This window comes from Python bivittatus, unplaced genomic scaffold (genome assembly GCF_059951505.1).
Source record: "Python bivittatus isolate LINGU-HERP-01145 unplaced genomic scaffold, Pbiv_v1 ctg000610_np1212, whole genome shotgun sequence".
In the NCBI taxonomy this organism is placed as follows: domain Eukaryota; kingdom Metazoa; phylum Chordata; class Lepidosauria; order Squamata; family Pythonidae; genus Python; species Python bivittatus.
The window spans coordinates 5,756,828-5,778,177 of NW_028277088.1; the positions used below are offsets into that span (position 1 = coordinate 5,756,828).

At 42.3% G+C, this 21,350-nt stretch overlaps 1 long non-coding RNA gene across 2 annotated transcripts; it reads left to right on the forward strand.

Moving 5' to 3' along the window:
* The first annotated feature begins 13,666 nt into the window (after positions 1–13,666).
* Positions 13,667–21,350, forward strand: LOC112540635 (uncharacterized). Of its 2 annotated transcripts, XR_003084717.2 has the most exons (3): positions 14,047–14,202; positions 14,636–14,862; positions 16,359–21,350. It is a non-coding gene; the product is annotated as an uncharacterized LOC112540635 (long non-coding RNA). The 2 variants fall into 2 exon arrangements; XR_015797940.1 differs by having other exon boundaries at positions 13,667–14,862.

Consider the following 21,350-nt stretch of genomic DNA (forward strand, 5'->3'; position numbering starts at 1 on the left):
CTGATAGAGGGCTTTCTTTTTTCCTTCTGCCCTTGATATATGCATGCAATTCCCATCTGAGTTCTTCCAGCATTCTGGCAGGAGAATAGTCCCCTATCAGAAAAGGTGGCAGCAAAGAACAACGCAGTGATTAAATGCAAAATTGAAATTATAATGAAAATTGGGGCACTGAAAAGAAATTTAATTAAGTAAGCAACTGCAAATCAAACAGAAATGTATTCATTATTTAATCAAGTAGTGAAGTACAAAATCTCTTCTAATCAGGAAAAGTCTCTGAGAGCAGTTAAAGGACCTGGGAAATCAAGGAACAATTTCGAAGCCGAAGGAAAATACCATCCGTGCCCCACACAAAAGAGCATTTGTCTGAGAAACAAAAGGTTAGCGAGAGGACTTTTTCTTGTTCTTTTTTTCTTAACCCAAACATCAAGAGAGTGTGATTAGCTGAGCTTGGCCAGACTCTGGGCAATTTTCAGAATACAAAATGCATAATGAAGATTAATGGAGCTGACCCCTGTCCCTCGATGAGCCAAAAAATACTATCTTTATGCCATGACCCATAGGATTGCCAATTTTTTTCAGACCGGCTTTGCTTCTGTGGCTTTCATACAGCAATTGGGTAGACAAATATTATTCAGGTAAAGTGTTGGACCAAGACCAACATCAACGTTGCTGTTTTGGCAGTGACTGGATCTCATCTGCTCACAACTAGGGATGTCTGCAGGGGGGGAGAGGGGCAAAAAACTCAAGATTACATCTGCATCTGTGTGAGTGAAGCCCCGACCCTTTTTACATGGAGCACGCACAGTCCTGACTTTTTTTTACATGGAACACGCACAGTCCTGACTTTCTTGAAATCTTCCCCCAGATGCCTTTCCTTGGTTGAACATTCAGAGAAATGAGGTGAGGGAATTCCTTGTTGACCTAGGACTCACGGCATACTTATCTAGATCAGGTAAAGTTTAAAAATTAGTTAGTTTTGACTTTGATTTATTCAGGGGGCTTAGCAGGTGATTAAACCCATCCCATAGATGAGTTTATGATTCAATGCATAATCTCATTTAGCTTGTTTGCTACTTTGGCAGATGTTATCTCAGAAATCCAGGCTGTCTTATTTCTGGATGAAATCTGTGTTTTTAAAAAGATTCGTACCAAAGTGTATACCCAGATACATATTGAAATGCATATTATTACATGGATTTTCAAATGGTGCCTTTCCAAAAAATATAGCTTGAGAAACTCCTTTTGGCTGAGAGTAGCATTTAAATATTAAAAAAAAAAAAATCAAGTTGCTGTGTTGAAGCCTCATGTCACATCAGGTGACGGAGATCAGTGTGTATCATAAATAAAGAATTGTTCGGGCATCTTTAGGAGAAACATCTTCATGATAAACCACAGAAAACTAGGGCTGCTGCTTTGCATAGAATTTATGTTGATGCAAATTTTGAAATAATTACTCTCACGTAAATAGAAATGAAGCACATCTTGTTTTAGGGAAGACAACACCTGCTAATTAAGCTGACTGCCAAATGTTAGTATCTGTCTTTTTCAAATGGTGCTTTAAATAAAGTTTAGAAAATCCTTAATAGAAGACATCTTTCAGTTCTTTAGCGTTGGTCATATGAAGTGGAGACAACAGGAATTGGCCTTTTGCCCATTTAGAAGATTTACTACCTTTGAAATACATCAGTGTTTTTCAAACTTGGCCATTTTAAGATGTGGGGACTTCAACATGCTGGCTGGGGAATTCTGAGAGTTGAAGTCCCCACATCTTAAAGTGGCCAAGTTTGAAAAACATTGCCCTGCACGATTTAAGATCTGCAATAGAGGTTCCTATCCTGAGAAATGGGCTTTGACATATGTAGGACCCAACCTTGAGAGGTTGTGAACATGCTATGATTAATGACCACAAGCAGAATGACAGGATGATCCAGCCGGTCCTGGCATTAGGTGGTGTGAGCTAGCTATAGCAGATGGCAGATTTGGGTCCTGATGAAAAGGCAGCAGATTCTTAGCTGTTCAATTTGCTATCATTCCATTTTCAAGGTCAAGGATGGGAACAGTTGAAAGGTTTCTCTTTAGCCTTCCCCAGACTGGCAAGATGGGTCAGAATTGCAGCTCCTGGGATTTTCCATCAGTATCGGACAGTGGCATTCTGCTACTTGAGGAAGCCTGCTCTATCACTGGGCCAGAATAACTTGGCTGGGCTTGGGTACCTACCACCAGGCGGGCTATCTAAGGATGGAGGAAGACCAGCCATTGCCCCTGGACTCCATCTCTGGTACCAGCAATGCTACTGCACCCCCCTTGACAAGCCAGTCAGCTGGCCACCATAAAGCTGTTCTTCTGAAATGCTATTCAGAGCAACATCCTGTCCGATGGTCATGGCAGCTTCCTACGGAGGCTGATAGTAGTCACCTCATCATGTCTTATCCTGAGGCTTCTTGCCTGCCTTAACCAAATGCATATATGAAGGCCAGCCAGGACAGCTGCTCCAGGAAGCAAGAGGTGGGAGCTTGAAAGATGCCAGCCATCTTGGTCTAGTGCAAGACCTGATATTGACTTGAATGGTTTGGAATACCATTGACTATCAAGAATCAGCCAATAAAGTGTCTTGGGCCAGACCCGTTTGTTGAATTTCTCCCCTCCCCTCCCCTCCCCTCCCCTCCCCTCCCCTCTCCTCCTCTCCTCTTCTTTCTTCTCCTTTTCCTCTCTCTTCCTTCTTTTCTCTCTTTCCTCTCTCTTCTATTTTTTTCTCTTCTCCCTTTCTTCTCTCTTCCTTCCTCTGTTTTATTTTTCTCTTCTCTTTCTTTTTCCTTCCCTCTCTCTTCCTTTTTTTTTTCTTTTCATGTGTTTGTTATCATTTATCCTGGTAGGAGAAGCTCCACAAAGGTCTCTCAGTCTGAAATAAGTGTCCCTATTGGCACTGCCGCTCCCAGAATCCCTTGCATCTGAAGAAGAGATGCAAAGCTGGAGAAGGTTGGCTATACCTCAGGTCAAGTCAGGGGAAGCAATGGAGGCAAGTGGAGGATGAACGCCCCATTATTGCAGCAAAATGAACTTCTCCTTACAGTAGCACTTTGATGCAGCATGTTAGTTGAAGTGCTGGACTGAAAACCAAGAATCTCAGTTCGAATCTCCACTTGACCACGGGGCAAACGCAGTCGCTTTAGACTTCACTCTCTCTTTCCCTAAGCAAAAAGGTCAAAGCCAGTTCTTTGCTGGAATTCAGCATGCACAAAGTGGATTAATTCATTTACAGAAAAGCAGATTGCAGGGGAAGGTTACCTTTAGTTAAACAGTGAAACCAGCGACCCAGAGAGATGGTGGCCTCCCCTTCCCTGGAGCTTTCCACCCCTGTGTTTTGAGGACGCTTTCATTTGAGTTTCCTGCACAGAGCAGAGAGGTCCCCCTGGGCTAACATGCCCCTTCCAGTTCTATGAACCTCTAATGCGGTTATTCTGGGGATAAAAATATGAGAAAACACTTTGTGCTTCCACGGAAAGGCTGGATAGCAATGCAGTAATCAATAATAAATAGAGTAAGAGACATTGAAAAGATAAATTTGGAAGGGAGGAAGAGGAGAAGAAGATGCATATAAGGCAGTGTTTCTCAATCTGGTCAACTTTAAGATGTGTGGACTTCAACTCCCAGAATTCTCCAGCCAGGGAACCCCAAACTCTTCTCTTTCTAAATTGCCAACCGAATCCCACCCACTGAACTGAAACTAAACTGAACGGTTTCTGCTGCATAGCAACTTAGTTTTCGATTGTCATTTTTTAATCGAGGTTTTTTTTTCCCCCACCACAGGAAAGAGTGCAAGTGCAGGCTGGTTTTCGGCTCAGGACTCGAAGGAGGAATTCTGTAGGAGGAGTTCCCTGCCTCCCCCACCTTAGTTGAGGAAAAAATGCAAGCAAATAATAATTTTGCATGCTTTTAAGTACAGCGTGTCTAGAGCCTCAACAAGAGAACCATCACGTTTAATTAGCAGCTTAATTTAATGTTGTGTGAACAGTGACTCACTGTGAGTAAGCAAGGATGAGACTGGGAGAAAGATGTGAGAAACAAGGGGAGGAAGAAAAAAAAGGGGGGGGAGAAAGAGATACGATTCGAGTGCAGCTGAAATTGGACATAGGTGGCGTGAATAAGAATGTGTGCAGTTTGCAACTTGGATAAGTTGCCAATTTATAAACTGGGAAGGCATTAATGGGGGGCCAGTGGGCACCTATGGGATGTTGGGACTGTGTTGTGGGTACTCTCACAAGATGGCAGCCTGGGGGTGCCGATTTGCAGGATAGTTCTGTGGGGACTGGACCAGTTGCGAAGTACTAACTTAGTAGAATACTTTCTGCCACCTCCCAATCACACTTTTCTAGAACAATTCCTATTTCCTTGGTTTACAATTCCCTTTTTTTGTGCAGGTGACCACACTTCTGAACAAAATAAACACTAGCTTGACATTATGCGTCATTTTATTTTCCAAGGAAGCTTAGGGTGGTCATCAGAAGCCAAGAGACAATTTTAGGGGATGAGGATGGAGGTTGGTGCCTTGTAAACAGAGAGATAGGGCAAGGAGCTTGGGGGCAGGCAAAGGAGGGGCCTGCAAAAACACTGGCACTGTTGGGCAGAATGTTGGCAACACCAGAACTATGCAACTTGGGGGCTGAGCATCTCAATCAGGTTGGGATGTAAAAGGAGACCTGAAGACAGAGATGTCCCCAGCTAACCATGATGATGAAGAAAAGATGATACAAGTGCTGTGATGTCATGATGCAACCTGAGACCTCTTGTACTTGTGTTTTGATGTCAGACCCAAGTACCTAGGTCACAGAGTTGGCATCATGAAGTTACAACACATGTTTTGCTACTTCTTCCCCTTGCCCTGTCCTATGGATGCCTATGCCTAGAAAACCACCACTTCTCAATGAAGACCAAGGGTCAGCAACTTTTTCAGGCATCATGGCTTCATATTGTATATATATGATATATTTGGTTCCAGCTGCACGAAACCCAAACCAAAAATCAGCAAAGTCTTACCAGGTTACCAAATCTCATGGAAATGTTGGGAGCTCCTGTAAGAACACCAACATCTTACACAACTAACTAAATCGTGATGTAGTTGGTGATTTGCCAGTCACTGAATTCAAATATCAGTTGGGGTGGGTCTTCCAATATCATTCTAGGGGACAACCAATGCCCTGACATCAGTTGCTCACTCTTAGTATAAAACCCAAGCAAAATGAACTCAACCCTACGTTTCACTCATAAATTATTTATGATTTATTATAGATAATTTATTACAAATAGTCTATTATAAATTATGGATTATAAATAATGTAATAATTATTTATAATAAAGGTTAAATTTATTATTATAAATAATAAGTTGTTGTTGTTTAGTCATTAAGTCATGTCCGATTCTTCTTGGGGTCATGAAGAGTTGGACACGACTTAATGACTAAACAGCAACAACTTATTATTTATAATAATAAATTTAACCTTTATTATAAATATTATTACATTATTTATAATATTTATTTATTTATTTATTTTGCTGCCAGTTAGGCAAAAGAAGGCACTGTGGTGTCTTCTGAGTGGTAGCACAACAAGCAAACTTGCACTGATTTTATATCAATATACTTAGAATGGCTTCCTTCCAACGAAGCCTAGGAACTGAAGTTCGGTGAAGGTGCCATAATGGCTTCGCCTTCTTCTTCAAAGTATACTTTTAGGAAGTCAGAGAAAGAGGGAATATCTGTGAAACTCATTTAACTCTGTTAAAGTCCTTAATTGCTGACCTTCTTGGTGTGGTTGCTACTGAAACTATGTTTGGCTGGGACGGGTCAGCTTGGATGGCCTTGAGAAAGCTCCTGCTTCATGGTAAAAATGCAGAGAGTGTACTGTGTCTTGAAAGCTCCTGAGCTTCCACAAAGCAACTTTTCTCCGAAGGGAACAGCTGAGGAAGGCAGGCAGGCAGGCAGGGGGAAGAGGGAGGAAGGGCAAGAAGAAGGGAAGGGGGAAGAGGGAGGGAGGGAGGGAGGGAGAGAGGAAAGAAGGAAGGGAAGGAGAGGGAGGAAGGGTGAGAGGAAGTAAGGGAGGGAGGAAGAGGGAGGGAGGGCAGGAGGAAATGCGAGGAGGGCAAGGAAAGGAAGGGAGGAAGGAAGGAAGGAAGGAAGGAAGGAAGGAAGGAAGGAAGGAAGGAAGGAAGGAAGGAAGGAAGGAAGGAAGGAGGAAGAAAGGGAGGAAGGGAGGCTCCAAATGTATCTGAACACAACATAGTGGAATATTGGAATAACTCATATAATTTGTTAAAAGCTGTTAAACTTTCTGAGCACATACTAAGAATCCCACCTTTTCTTTAAGCTTTTAACAGATTCTTAGAAAGTTCAACATACAAAACACAAAGTAAGAAAAAAAAAAAGAGTATAAAGCATTGTAGAAAGTCTTTTTGGTGATGTGTCCTCCCCTTCCCTTCCATTTGTTTCTCAACCGCTAACCTAAATACTTTAGGAACGTGGAACAGTGAGGGTCATTGCTAAAACCTCACCTGAAATCTGTATGCATGTGATCACTCTTTCTCCCTCTCTCTCTCTCTTTCTTGCTCACACTCACAGCTAGTCCAATTACTTTTTTGCTAGTTGCCCTTATATCATACAAAACAATGGCCAGGCCAAAAAAATGCCTGGCTAATTAGCCATGCTTGTTCATCTCTCTGCTTCGGTTAGAGATTTAAAGGAAATCGTCCTTTACGTCCTTCGAATTGACTCCGGTTAAGCAATTCTGCTCACGGACCGGTCCTTGGCGATTCTCCCTCTACCTGCCAACTCCCAGCCAAATCAAGATCCAAGGCGGCCGCTGAGTCTCTTGCTCTTTTCACCAACTTCGGTTGTCACCCACTTTCTAATCTCTTGGCTGTGGTATATTCAGCTGGTGGAGTCACGAATTTCACCGGCCCGCCCTGTTGGGTTCTAACAATACGCTAGAAACACCTGAAAGCAATCCAAACGTTTGCTGGAGCAAATGCAATGTCAAAATGGATGACAGGCATCAGACCGATTTTAATTTTTTCAGCCGGCGAGTCTCAGCAGTGCAAATTTAGCAGGAACTCACCCTGAATGCAATTTTTTAAAACGCTCACAGCTCCACCATATCATTCTGCCGTGGATAGCTGGATTTCCTAGGTGTCTTTTGTCCCTCCTTTCCCTCTGCCTTGTGCATCTTAGCAATTTATTAGCAATGCCTTTCTCTTAGCCTTGCTCTAAACCAGTGTTTCTCAACCTTGGGAACTTTAAGATGTGTGGACTTCAACTCCCAGAATTCCCCAGCCAGCATGGCTGGCTGGGGAATTCTGGGAGTTGAAGTCCACACATCTTAAAGTTCCCAAGGTTGAGAAACACTGCTCTAAACTGTTTGAAAAGAAGGAGAATAATAGAAGCGTGGTGGATTGATTGATGCCTTGAGCTAGGTGTGAGGAAATCTACCTTTATATCCACCTTCCCCTTGGGAACTTGCTGATTGTAGCTGTGGGAACAAAGATGACATCATCTTGAGCTCCTGGAAAAATCAGGATATAAATGCAAAAAAGAAACATGCAGATATATACTTCTACCCAAACGTTTATGAAGACTGCAAATAGTAAGACCCATCTTAGAAGCATTTCTCATACGCGCTTTCATGTAAGAGACCACACTTTTCTGAAGAGGATGAACCCCCGTATCGCACGCAGGAAGGTGCTCTGGCACCCTGCCAGTTATTCTACTGGAGTATCCACCGAAGGGGTCAAAAACTCAAGATGGTGACCCTAACCACGCAGTCAACCCCCATCCTTTTTTTTACATGCATCATTGGCGTGGTCCACATAATAAACGCAGGGCTTTGAAGGTTGGGTTTTGGCTGCTATCTTGACTTTTTTGACCCCCCCTCCCCTTCCATGGATGCCAGGACAGAAATAACTTGGGTTCACCATAACATGAACCCCACAAGCCTTGTGGGACATCTCGATCCTATAACGTGCCAGCAAATAGGCATTCTGGGGGTTTTCCCCACGTTGGGGTCAGTTAAACCAAGGAGAACCTAGCAGGCCCCTCCTCCAGAGGATGACCTCATGGGAACCCAGGGCAGAAACACAAGGAGAGAGGGCAATTGGCTTGCAAAGGGGCTTTAGGACTATGACATACTATGTGCAGGTGTGTACAGCAGAAGATGCGTGATAGATACACTTACGGCTCAATGCAGCTGTATAAAGTAATGAGCAGGATTTCAGAGCTGTTTCTTTATTCATAGGAAAATGGAAATGATCAGGGCCTGGCGAACTTTGAAGGTTTACCCTTTCCACAGCTAGGGGGTTGAGGGAAGCCATCCTTGACGCTGCTTTGTGAAGCCAGGCAACGCTTTGTTGCGTCCATGGTGACATCTCCATTTTCCAGATCTCATTTTCTGGACTGTGCATGCAACAGACCGATACGGTTGCAGCTGGTATACAACTGATGCAAATAACAGAAATGATTCCATTTGTGTCTCTGGAATGGCTTATTCTTACTGGGGGATAAGGGGGACCCCCTCCCCCAAACAGTCTGTTAAAACCAGGTTTTATTGTAGTCTGCAAAGCCCTTGGTTTAGGGTAAACCTCACACAGGCAAGGAAATGGGGGGAGGGACTCTACAAGTTGTGCATTTCTCACGCCCTGCAGACCTACCTTTGCAGCAATGTGCAAGAGAAACAAGTTTTATCCATGGGTCTGAATACAGGAATAAAAACTCTGCACAAAAAGAATCTTGATGCAAACATGTGCTTATTCTTTTACGAGCACGTTTGCCATTTTGAGTGCCCCATGTTTTCTGCTCCTGCTGCTTAAAAAAACATCACTTCTTCCCTAGCCCTCAGCCCAGTCCTGAAACTTCCCAAACTTCTACTAGACACCTTTTGTACATCTGTTGGGAGAGTTGCCACGTGCACATGGAAGGAACTGGGGAACAGGCGTCAGTTCTATCTGTCTCCAGCTCTCGACTCTGGGGAATTGTGCCCCAAGACTCCCTGGATGGTCTTTCTCAATGGCCATGATGATCACGTGCCAGCTGCCTCTCTCCTTGGAGCCAGCGCCATTCAATCTGGCCACTGCACACGTGTACATACAGTGAGGCTGGGTTTGCATTGTTAGTCAAGCTCGTGGCAAAAAGACAAGAAATGGCAGGAAACAAACAACACGCATGACAAATGGAGGGGCTTCCGCAAATGTATTGATTTTAGATGTGGCTGGAAGGATACTATTACAGGCCCTGGATCAAGCCTGCTTCCCAGAATTCAGACACATTTGCAGCGGTGTCATTTTACTAATCCAAAAAAGGAAGGTTTGATCTTCCTGAAAATGGGCTAGAACATCTCTCCTGCTTCATCCCTTTATGCCCAGATAGGCCTGGCGCTGGGCAGAAGAAATGAGGTTCATTTGCCTCTGAACCCTTGTTCCATTCCTTTGAAATATATTATCACATCTTTTTCAGAATGCAGCAGGTCTGGAGTGAACTTGAACTTGTGGCTTGTGGAGCCCTTACTATCCATGATGGCCGAAACCTGTAATGTAAGCTCTGAAAGAGGTGCCTCGCTGTTAAAAAGGAATCCTAGAACTGAGGAGCTGGAAGGATTAGTTCAACTCTTTGCCATGTGCAGGAAAACTAATGAAACCATCCTCAAGACATGGCTGTCCAACCTTTTCTTAGAAATCTCTAAAGATGGGGAATCCACAATCTCCGTAGGTCAGTTGTTCCACTGTTGTACAAATGGTACGGTCAGGAATTTTTTTCTTAAATTGAAATGAAATCAAGGTAGCTGCAGGTTTTACCCACAATTTCTCATCGTAGTTTCTATGGTCATGGAAAAGAGTTCTTGATCATCTTCCCTAGTTCCTGTAATGGGCTGTGAGAATAACCTTGAGAAACAGGAAGAAGAGCCTCGACCAAGACAACAGTCAGGTAAGAGAAATGAAAGCAGGAATGTAGTTTGAGAAAACGTCTCAGACTTGACCCTCCCTAGTTCTCTTGAACGTAAAGGCAGGGAGGGCTAGGCGCATTCAGACTTGCAAGTTTCTGTTACTGTAATCTTATAATAAAAATAGTGTTAGCATTCATAACTTTGGTTTCCTGGTCTACGCTACTTTGAGGGTTGACAGTCCCCTTTTAGGTACCCAGACACAGATAGCATGTTTCCCATCTGTCTTCTTTCTCCAGGGTGATTGAACATCCCTGGTTCCTTCAGCCTGTCCTTAAGTCCTCATATCATCTTCATGCCCTTCTCTGAACCTTCTCCAACCTGTCCATAACCGTGTAGGCATGGATGCTCAGAATCATACATAGTACTCCAGGTATGGTCTCACCACGGCAGAGTAGAGAAGAATCAGGACTTCATATGTCTTCTTCTGATGCAGACCAAGACAGCGTTAGCTCTTCTAGCAGCTGTTTCATACCACTGGTTTATGTTTAGCTTCTTAACGTCCACAACCAAATCCTTCTTAGATGTAGAGTTTCTGAGTCATGATTCTTCCATCTTATATGCAAAATATTCCCTATATTTTTCCTCCATAAGTATAAAACCTTACATTTCTCCTTCTTGAAGGCACCTTGTCCATTTCAGCCCAGCCCTCCAATCTGTCCAGATTAGATTACAGTCCTGTTCTTTCCTCCTGGAAATGAAAAACAAAATCCCAAATTCTCCTCAAGCCTAGCCATTCCCAATTTGTATCTGATGTCTCGGGTTATCCCAGGTAAGCCATAGTTAACCATGGTTTAGGTTCCTGTGCAAGCATGGTTCCCTATAGCCTAATGGTTCACTGCAGGGTTCCTCAACCTTGGTGACTTGAAGATGTGTGGACTTCAACTCCCAGAATTCCCCAGCCAGCCATTATCTATCTATCTATCTATCTATCTATCTATCTATCTATCTATCTATCTATCTATCTATCTATCTGATCTATATGCCACTTTAGCTCTGCAAGATTCTGTAACTGTAACCCTATAATAAAAAGGTTCAGATCTGGTCTACCTCAAAGGGTTGACATCAACCTTGCAACTCTGAATGTGCCTCTCTTCTCCCTGCCTTTATCCTAAAGAGAACTAGGGAGGGTCACTCTGAGATGCTTTCTCAAATTACTTCCCTGCTTTGGGCTCAGATTTCTCTTATCTAACCTTTGCCTAGACTGTGGCTCTTCCTCCTCTTCCTCCAGGTTATTCTCACTGCGAGCTAGGAGAGATGACTCGTTGCACAGCCTTGATATTTAAACTTCTTTTTTCCCATTTCCAACCCTTTACAATCACCACTGAAAGACCCAAACTGTTTTATCCCCAATGGACATAATTCTCCTTTTCAACGATGGCCCCTTGGTGGTTTCCCTACATAAAATCCAAGGATGAACAAACAGCAGCCATTTTGTTATGGATCCCGTGACAGCCATTTCCCAAAGCACAGTGTCAACTTTTCCATTCTCACAATAAGCAGCAAAATACTTCTATCACACTTCAGGAAGAGGCTGTTTAAGTAGTGTTACAACCACCACCCAACAGGCCACTAAACCGTATCTCTGGAGATAAGATAAAACATCAAAGTGATTGATTCCTAACTGTATATGTCATAGCTCAACATCACCAGCCAACTTCAGCTTATGAAAACTTAGTCCTTGTCAGAGTGAGACTGAAGGTGGAGAATGGGTTGTCAAATTCTCGATGACTTTTTTTGGTCAACTTTATCTTCCTGCTGTTTGCGGCAATTCCTATGCAAGTCCGGATCATCTCTCTCTCTCTCTCTCTCTCTCTCTCTCTTGCATTTTGAATATATTTTTTAAAGTTCAACGCGGTTTATTGTTTATCTAACAGTATTTATAATCTGCCCCAACATCAGAACACCATGGGTGATGTCTAACACTGTTTTCCACATCCCAATAAAAAACATCATCAACAAACGAAACCAAATTTAGGATAGGTCAACTGGGGCCACAGTTTCATGGGGATAATCCTGGTTTGAGTCACTTCAGCAAAGCAGAGGCTGTGTGTATTTCTGGGGGAAGAGCATTCCATATAGGGGCTACCACACAACTGAGTCTAGAACCAATTTATGAAGTCCTTTTCAAGTTTAGATGTACCTTTGACAAATATAGGGTAATGACAAAATGGCCACCCTGATAGTTAAGCTAGGAAGTTTGTAACTTTTTTCTGTTTAATTCTACAGTCTGCTGCTTCTGTGAATAGCATATTTGGGAAGAATCCAGAGCTTCAAATCCTTCTGATTCACTTCCATGAAAGACATACATTCAAACACTCTGCTCGGAGTGATTCTGGGGCAATATACTTTGCCTTCTCTGAATGAAAGAGACCTGCCAGACTTCAAAGCAGTTTCTCCATCTCAGCAACTTTAGATGGGTGAACTTCCACTCCCAGAATTCCCCAGCCAGGCTGGGGAGTTCTGGGAGTGGAAGTCCACCCATCTTAAAGTTGCTGAGGTTGAAAAAGTCCTTCTTTCCAGAAGTTAACAAATTACAGAAGACTAATAGCAAGTTAACGCAATTATATGCGATGAGTTCACACAGAGAGACATATACTACGTAGACTGTGACTCACTCCTGCTATTGTGTTTCAGTAGGGATATGTTCCTGCAAAGATGCTCATATGGGATCTGATTTTTGTGGCTGCTTTTAGCAACCCCGAGACATAGGCTTGGAACAGGTTGCCACACATTCTGGGTTTGACTCAGTTAAGGGGACATGGGCTTGTGGCCAGAATGGACAGATTAGTTAAGGCATTAATTAATTATTTATATTCTATTTCTTTACAGTTATACACTGTACTGAAGACTTGGAAAGTTGAGCACTGTAGAGCGTTGAAGACTGGATTTTTTAGACCAGGACTATCCTGACTTTCAGGAAGGGAAATATGGCAGAAAAGGTAGGAAAATGACTAAGGTTGTGAGACTAGTCACCAGGGCTGTTGTGGCATTTCATTTATTTATTTATTAAATTTGTATGCTCCCCATCTCCCCCAGCGGGTGACTCTGGTTGGCATAATCTCCAATGCCACAGCAGAGATGGAGAAGGCAGTATACTGAGGCTAGTAGTAGGACTGCTAGTAGTAGCATCAAGGAAGTATATAGGCATGGCCAACAAGAACGGGCAAACTCATGCTGAGAGCACAACTCAATTTTAGGAATGTGGCAAGGTCTGCTGTAGATGCGACAATGACACAAAGTGAGCAAGTAATCATGCAGGTGAATAGGAGTGAGGTCTTCCATTTGTTCCTATCTGGGGAGAGAGGTTGAGAATTTGGGTGGGGGGTTATACTGTGTTAATTTAGAGATCATTATAGTTTTCGTGTATTCCTCCCTCAGCATCTCCTCCTCCTCCTCCTCCTCCTCCTCCTCCTCCTCCTCCTCCTCCTCCTCCCCCTCCTCCTCCTCCTCCTCCTCCTCCTTTACAGCTCACTTTCTATACAGGAGCTCAAAATGGTACTGAATACATAACCACCATGTTGGAGATGGAAATCCAAATGTCTGGAGGGTATCAGATTTTGGGAGGGCCAGTTTAAACTGAGATTGTTTTTGACTCTTTAATATCACTCAGAAATCATGCTGTCATTGAATATGCAAAGAATAAAACTGGTCTTTGAGTGATTTTGGACTAGACTTAAGTTAAGAAAATTGTACCTTTATGAACTTCTGTACAAAGCCCCAACACAATCAGAAATGTGGATCTGTTATATAATGAAGAGATCTGTTATGAAAGTGGACATCATTTGACAATGAAATGATGTCCTGGCTTTGACATAACTTGCTTGTAATCCCAGAGATAAGTAGACACCAAACATGTCCTCTGATATTGGATCCTCTTCCAAGTTTTCTTTTCTTTCCTGAATGGAAGCCAAGAAATCATAGTCTCTTATTTGGCTGAGAAGTGATGAGACAAGCTGGCTCCTGAATTTGACATGGCAGGACTAGAACATTCACACCTATTGTCTATTTGAGAAACTGTGATCCCATTATTCCAGCCCCTTCTGAATGTCCTTTTGCCTCTCATTCAGGATGTGTCATACCAGCCCCTTCACTAGGGCTGCAGGAACAGTATGCCACCAAGGAAATAGATCTTCAGGAAAAGAGAACATCATTGATCTGAGCCCAGAATGGTGTAGGGAAGGTGCTGACTGATGGAAGATAGGAGCAGGCAAGTTGGAAAGATGTAAGAGCTTTTTTTTCATTAATGATAAGCATTGTGGAGATAGCCTTCACCTTCCAAAAAAGTTCAGAACTTTAACAGCCATCAAAAGAGAAGTGTAGCATTTTCATCAATCCAAAATAGGAGCACAAAGGATGTTTTTCCATGTACGTCCTACATGGTTCTAATTCAGCCCTCTCAAACTTGGTGCACTTCAGATGCATTGGTACTATAACTTCCAAAATTTTCAGCCAGCATGGATGAATCTTCAGGTGCTTCAAGGTCATCCTTTCTATTCTGATACCCTTGAATACCTCTGTAAGGAATTATAGGAGTTCTGATCCAACACATCATAAGGCCATCAAGTTGGAGAATGTTAATCAAGAGACACAATCGATATCTAAACTGGGCATTTCACAAGGTCGTGGTGATGTCAACATTTCCATTCTCCCTGTAGGAAATGAAGTTGTACTTTGCAAAGAGGCTGTCAGGAGTGCATTACAACAGTTAATCCACATGGACTGGCAAGATTATCCTTTCTAAGATACGTTGGCGGGCAAAGTGTTGAGCCAGCGCTTGATAAGGCAGATTCCTGAGGTCTTGTTTTCCCTTCGTTTCAAAACTCTGCGTGAGGATGGTGGTCATGCTGAAGCAATGACAGTGGCTTGACCCTTCTTTAACAAGGTATGTTCCCTTTCAATGTTCTGGTTCTGTTTTGAGAGCTTCCAGCAAGAGCCCTGATTGCGCAATTGCCCAACTTCACTCTCAGACCATTTATGATAAGAAGGCATGTCCAGATTAGAGATGAAAAGTTGCTTGATTTGTGCTTGAATGCAAATGTTCCTGATTTTATGTTTTTGAACTACAGCATGAATGGAAGTGCAGAATCTTTTAACGTTCACATTTCTTTGAGTAGCTTAGCCACATCCAAAACGCTGTTCAACCCACTAAGATGCCTCCACAGTTCTTGATGGATGAGTGCTAATCTGTCTCTCACATTTATAAGCAATTTAGATGCCAATCACTGTTCCCAGCTTAACGTTGTTATGGCATTGTTTTGGAAACTGGTCCATCCATCCGTAGCTGTAAAAGTTAATCTGACTTGTAGTACGACCATTATATCAAGAACTATTTTCCACAGACTTTGCCTTTTCCTACTCCATGCCATGAACAGGTTGTAAAGAGCCCCCTATTCCTTAACAACCCAAGCAATTAAAGTGAGGTGGTTCTCTTCTAATGGAAGGAGGGAAGAAGAACTTATTGTTGGGGAAGTGAAGATCACTAGAGTTTTATCATTATGTTATTTATAAGGTCAGGCTGATATGCAGGTGGCTTGTCAGCTTTCTGGATATCTCTTCTTCTCTGCCCTCTTAGAACAGATAATGGTAGCTGCAGTTTGGATTCTTTTGTTAAAGAAACTTTAAGTACTTTGAACCAGGAAAGCCTATGTTTAAAAGCACCCTTTCATGAGGTCAACCTCTCCCTTTAAGTACCTTTGAAATTACCACCAGGGCAAGAGCACCCATCTCAAACCTTGGCAATAGGTTACATGAAGTGTGTTGATGGCCAATAGACAGGGGTGTCCGTGTGTGTGTTTGTGTATTTATGTTTTTTTTAAAAAAAGGGCAAGATAGTAGCAGTGGCCATTTAATCAAACTCCCAACCATTTTTTATGAGTGTCATGCTTGGTAGTCATATGGCAACCTATGGAAGCTCTGTTTTCAGAGATGGGGAATTTCTAATCACCCAGTGTTAGGGAAACTGTTGTAATCTTAGCCAGAATCTAGCAAAACACCTATTCTTGCTATATCAATAGTCAGGAGGGATAACTGGGCATTATTACGGGCATGCCATAAAACACCAGTTATCCACTGACCTTGTTCTATGTGTTCAGGGTGTTTCTCAGTCTGGCCATCTTGGTTCCTCTGATTAGTCACCTTATTCAAGTCACAGTCAAAGACTTTTCATGCCACCTCTGACTGGATTAGAGGGTGGAGATGGTGAGGATTCAACACGAGGCCTTCAGCATGGAAGGCACAGGCTCTCACATTGAGCCCCAGTCTAGCTGCTTTCTGGCTACTGGAATAACAGAGAAACATAAGAAGACACCTTATGCCTGTTTAAATGGTTTGTCCGTCTAGCTCAGCACCAGCTGTTCTGACTGGCAACTTCTCTTTCAGGATGCAGCCTAGAAATGTCTACGCTGAATTCCAGGGATGTCCAGGTATCCATAAGGATCATGTGCCATCAAGTCATTTTTGATTCTAGTGACCACCTAGATGGATTTTCTCCATGAGTCCACAGAGAAGGGTTCCAAGAAGGTAAGATGGAGGCCACAACCAGGCAATCAAGGCCCCGCCCCTTTTTAACGTGCATCAACACTTTCATTCTAGCTATAAGAAGCTGGCTGGATTCACGCCAAAACCAAACCAAGCCCTAAATGGTTAGGAAATCGTGTGAAGCCAGCCAGTTCTCTTGTCTTGACCACTTATGGATATAGTAACAGATTTTGAAGAGATTCCTGTAATCACAGCAGCTTGCCAAGGAATAATAATGATAATTATAATACTTAACAATTGTTGATAAGAAAGACAAAAAAGTCTGGATAGTGGACATTGCAATGCCTGGAGACAGCAGAATAGAAGGGAAACAACTGGAGAAAATCACAAAATATAAAGACCTGCAAATAGAAGTAGAACGACTATGGCAAAAGAAAGCAAAGACAGCACCCATAGTTATAGTTGCCGTGGGTGCAATCCTAAAACATCTGGAGCACCACTGGAAGACCATCAGCATTGACAAAATCACCATCAGTCCATTGCAAAAGGCAGCTTTATTTGGAACAGCTCACATCCTGCGATGATAACTTTATCGGTGCGGTGGTCCCAGTCGTTGGCACACTGGGGCCATACCAAAAAGCCCTGGATGACACTTAGAAAATCTGCGCATTGACAAAATTTCCATCTGTCAATTACAAAAGGCCACATTGCTTGGATCCACACCTATACTATGTCAATCCATGATGACATCCTGGGTTCTTGAGAAGAACTCAATGCGAATGAAGGCCAATACCAGCTAAAAAACTGGCAGCTGTGATGTCACGTTGTTGTGTATAATAGTAAAATAGTACAGTATACATTATACCAGCTATACACAAGACAAAGCATAACCACACAAAAAATGGCAAAAAATAAGATTAGAATAAAGCCCTTAGCACAACTGCATCTCAGTTGGGACATATTTTGGGGGGATATTTCAAAAATTCACCTACAGGATGTTCTTCTCAAGGTTTGTTGGCCTCCCAACTGTTAGGGTCTCCTTCAGCACCATCTGTTGAAGCAGGCACATGCTTGAATGTGCTCAGGATGTGGTAAGATTCAAAGCGAGATCTTGCTCCCCTGGAGAGGGAAAAACCCCAAGATCTGGTTTTATTTGACCAGAATTCCAAATTTCCCTTTGAATTCCAATTTTAGCATCCGTATTCTGTCCTGATGGATTATGTCCCTAACCTCAGCCAACACTTTTTTCCTTCCAAAAGCATTCTGCTTGAAACAATATGTAGCATATGTGTCCCATTTTCACCTTAAAAAAGAAATCTAAGCAAACCTGTGAGAGAGCAGTAATTAAATTGAATGCTCAGTGGATTTCATCGTGCCTTCAATTTTTTTTCCAAACAGCAGTGAAATATGTCACCGTTAATTGTAGCAAGCTATAATTCTTCCCTGATAGTACTTGCATCTGATGAAAAGAGTCTTTTTTTTAATCATATTCTTTTTTTCTTATGAAATTAGCAACCCCCCACCCCCAGCCCTAGTTTTTTTGGCCCAGAATACTGCTGTTTCCATATGGGTATGCCACATAAGCAATAAAAATCTTTTAAAAACAGTTTAACTACAGTAATTCAGTTAGGTATTCATTCTTCTTCGTCTTCAGTTTCAATTAGAAGGGACATGATGGATATGAACTTTCCCAAATTCTCTATTAACTGCATAGTCTCTCTCCAGAAATCATCACATACATCTTTGTGATAGAAAAGGTGTTGCATCATGGGGTGAAGGGAAAATAGCCACAATGCAACACCTTTTCCATCACAAAGGTGCATGTGCTGTTCAGGCCATTGTCTGTATGAAGGCATTTGATATCCTGGTTGACTTTAAAACAAGTGCAACCATGAGGCAGGATCGTTCCAGTCCTGAAAGTCTCCCTGCCCAAACTTTGAGGAATTATTTATCTGCGAATTCCAAAATAAATTGAACCAATCCATATTTTCTGTACCAACCTTCTCAAGCATAGAACCTTGCAGATGGTTTGGACTTCAACTTCTATCAGGTCACGCTGACATGTTCAGTGATTATGAGAGCTTTAGTTTAAAGTATCCCGAGGGCACCAGATTGATCAGTCTTGGGCTGATAGATACATCAGTACACAGATTTCACACTTCTCCAAATGTTGATGTGAGTTCTCAGTTGAAAAAAAGAATGCATATAAAATTGTGTATTGAAGGATAAAATATATTTAGAAATGTGTACTTCTGGAGCAAATATATTTAGAAGTGCCAATTGTATGAAAGTTTTGTTTAGCTATTTTTAAAATCACAAACTATCATAAAAAGGGGGCAGTGTGAAATAATTAGGGGAATGTGCAAAACACCCCAAATCTGATTCCAATTGTTGAATCAAATCAGTTTGGAAAAAAGCACATTTGAGCGTGTGTGAGCGCCAATCAATGAGCAGTAATGGAACCAGTAGTCAAGAAATACTCTGCAAATTAGCACTTGGTAGATAGCATTGAAGGACTTGGAAAAGATATTCAGATGCCATGATGCACACGATCAGGATAGCATATGCCACAGTATTCCCTGGGACACTCCGTGGAAGCAAAAGTTGGACTTTGAAGAAGCAGGATAGGAAGAGTATTAATTCCTTTGAAATTTGATGCTGGAGAAGACTCTTGAGAATGCTGTGGACAGCCAAGAAGACACACCCGATGGATCATTGAACAAATCAACCCAGAGTTATCGTTCGAGGCACAAATGACCAGACTCAAACTCAAATTATCATATCTTGGACACATTATGCAAAGACCTTGAATTATATCATCATCATCATCACTCCCAGTGAATTAAATTTCTTTGAAACAGCAGTGTTTAAAAGTATGGAAATAGCAACAGCTGAAAAATTAATAAAAGCTTGAGGAATCCTGTAATTAAGAAAAAAACTTAATCAAATCCTCAAATTTTTGGCTATGTTATCATTTTTTTCTAGTAAATTACCTTATATAAAAATATTTTCGAAATCTGAATACAGATGTTTAAAATGTCAGTATTTTTCAAGTTATATATGTATAATGTATTTGATAATTAACTTACCTTTATATTACCATCCCCCCAAGGGATTCCTGGCAGTTGACAACATAACATCACAAGCCAAAGTCCAGTAAGAAAATTATAGAGCCCTACATCATTAGAAATAACTATAGTTCTTACTAAGTGTCTCCCAAGCAACAACAGTGTTAACCATTAAATGTTTTCCTAAGCAATTCTGTTGTTACTGACTTCCTAAAAAATGGGAGGGAGAACATCATGTGAATTTCCAGGATAAGGTTGTTCCCTTCCCTACAATTCTCTAGCATGGCTGGTGGGTACCCTCAGCAACTGTAATGCTATGTGGGAATGACCTTGGGAGACTAGACCTTGAAGAGCCACAGACTGGACAACTGTCATGCAGAAGATATGTCAACCCACAGAAGGAGATGATGTCCTCCCCTCCTTTACTTTTACTTTCCAGAAAAGTAGGGAGGGTCCCTTCCGAGACGCTTCCCACGCCTCCTCTCTGTGGGCTGAGATATCTTTTGCATGACAGTTGTCCAGTCTGTGGTTCTTCAAGTTCTAGTCTCCCAAGGGCATTCCCACATACCATTACAGCATTGTCACCCAGGATGTGTGAACCAGATGGGTAGGTTCTGTTAGGTCCCTGGGTGCCAAGCCAGAGAGGGCTCGAGAGGGCAAACCCAGCACTTTGAATTGCATGTGGAAGCCAAATTATAGTCAATGGAGACCCCACAACACCCCTAGAGACATCCTCAGTGGGGAACCAAGGGCACCAAAATGGCAGGCGCAACCGTAGACCAAGATCCTGCCCTTTCTATGTGCATCAACACTGAACACATACGAAGTGGCAGCGTTTTGACCCATGTTTGTGCTTACTGTTTTGGCCCCCCATTGCAGATGGTCCTGAACATATGGGGCCTCCCCACTCCTCACATACAAGAAGCATGTTGCTTTTTCAGGTTTCCATGAGAATCTGAAAATAAGTGCGGCTTCTTTAACGAAGCACAATTAACAATGTGGCTGATCAGCTTGACTAGTTTTGCTGCAAATTCATTATTTGCAACAAAACTGTAGGTACCTAATGCACATTTACAATTACATAGGATGTTGAATTTATGCTGTGCTCCGCTGTATACAAACTGGGGAAGATATTCTCACCAATACTGGGCAGTACAATAACCTTTCATCAATGAAAGTCAACTGTGGCAAAGATTAACAGCTGTCACTGCTAAAGAACTTGGTCTATTTATTCACGTTGGGATTAATTTTCTATTTATTCATTAATAGCACAAAGGCTACATGCATTCATCTATGTGAAGTCCTCCTTTTTATCCTCATGTCCTCCTTCCAGCAGGCATAGCCTTAGAATGAAATACTGTCCAGTTTTTGAGTGTCTAACAATTACTGAGCAGCTGTTCTCCATGACCTACAAGCAAAGTCAGTGGGGAAGCTGGTAAGAGGTCACAATGGCGACCATGTGACATCCTTGTTTAATGACCCACAGTGATTTGCTAAACAATGGCAACTGGGAAATGCCAGAACTGCTGGCGCTAAGCAACCTGGTCACGTGACATTGCACTTTATGACCGTGTCACTTAGTGATGGAAATTCTGGTCCTAACTGCCATCATTAACTGAGGACTACCTGTACATCCCCACATAGACATTAATTTGAAGAGCAGCCCAGAGTTTCTGCAGGACATGAATGTTGTTTATTTTCCTCTCCAATATCTCTGTCTCTGTGTGTCTGTCCTGGGAGCCATTAGTTTAAGACAGGGGGATTCAGTCAGATTCACAAGATGACTACCAAGCATCTGAGGACAACCCACAGGTGAGATCTGAGT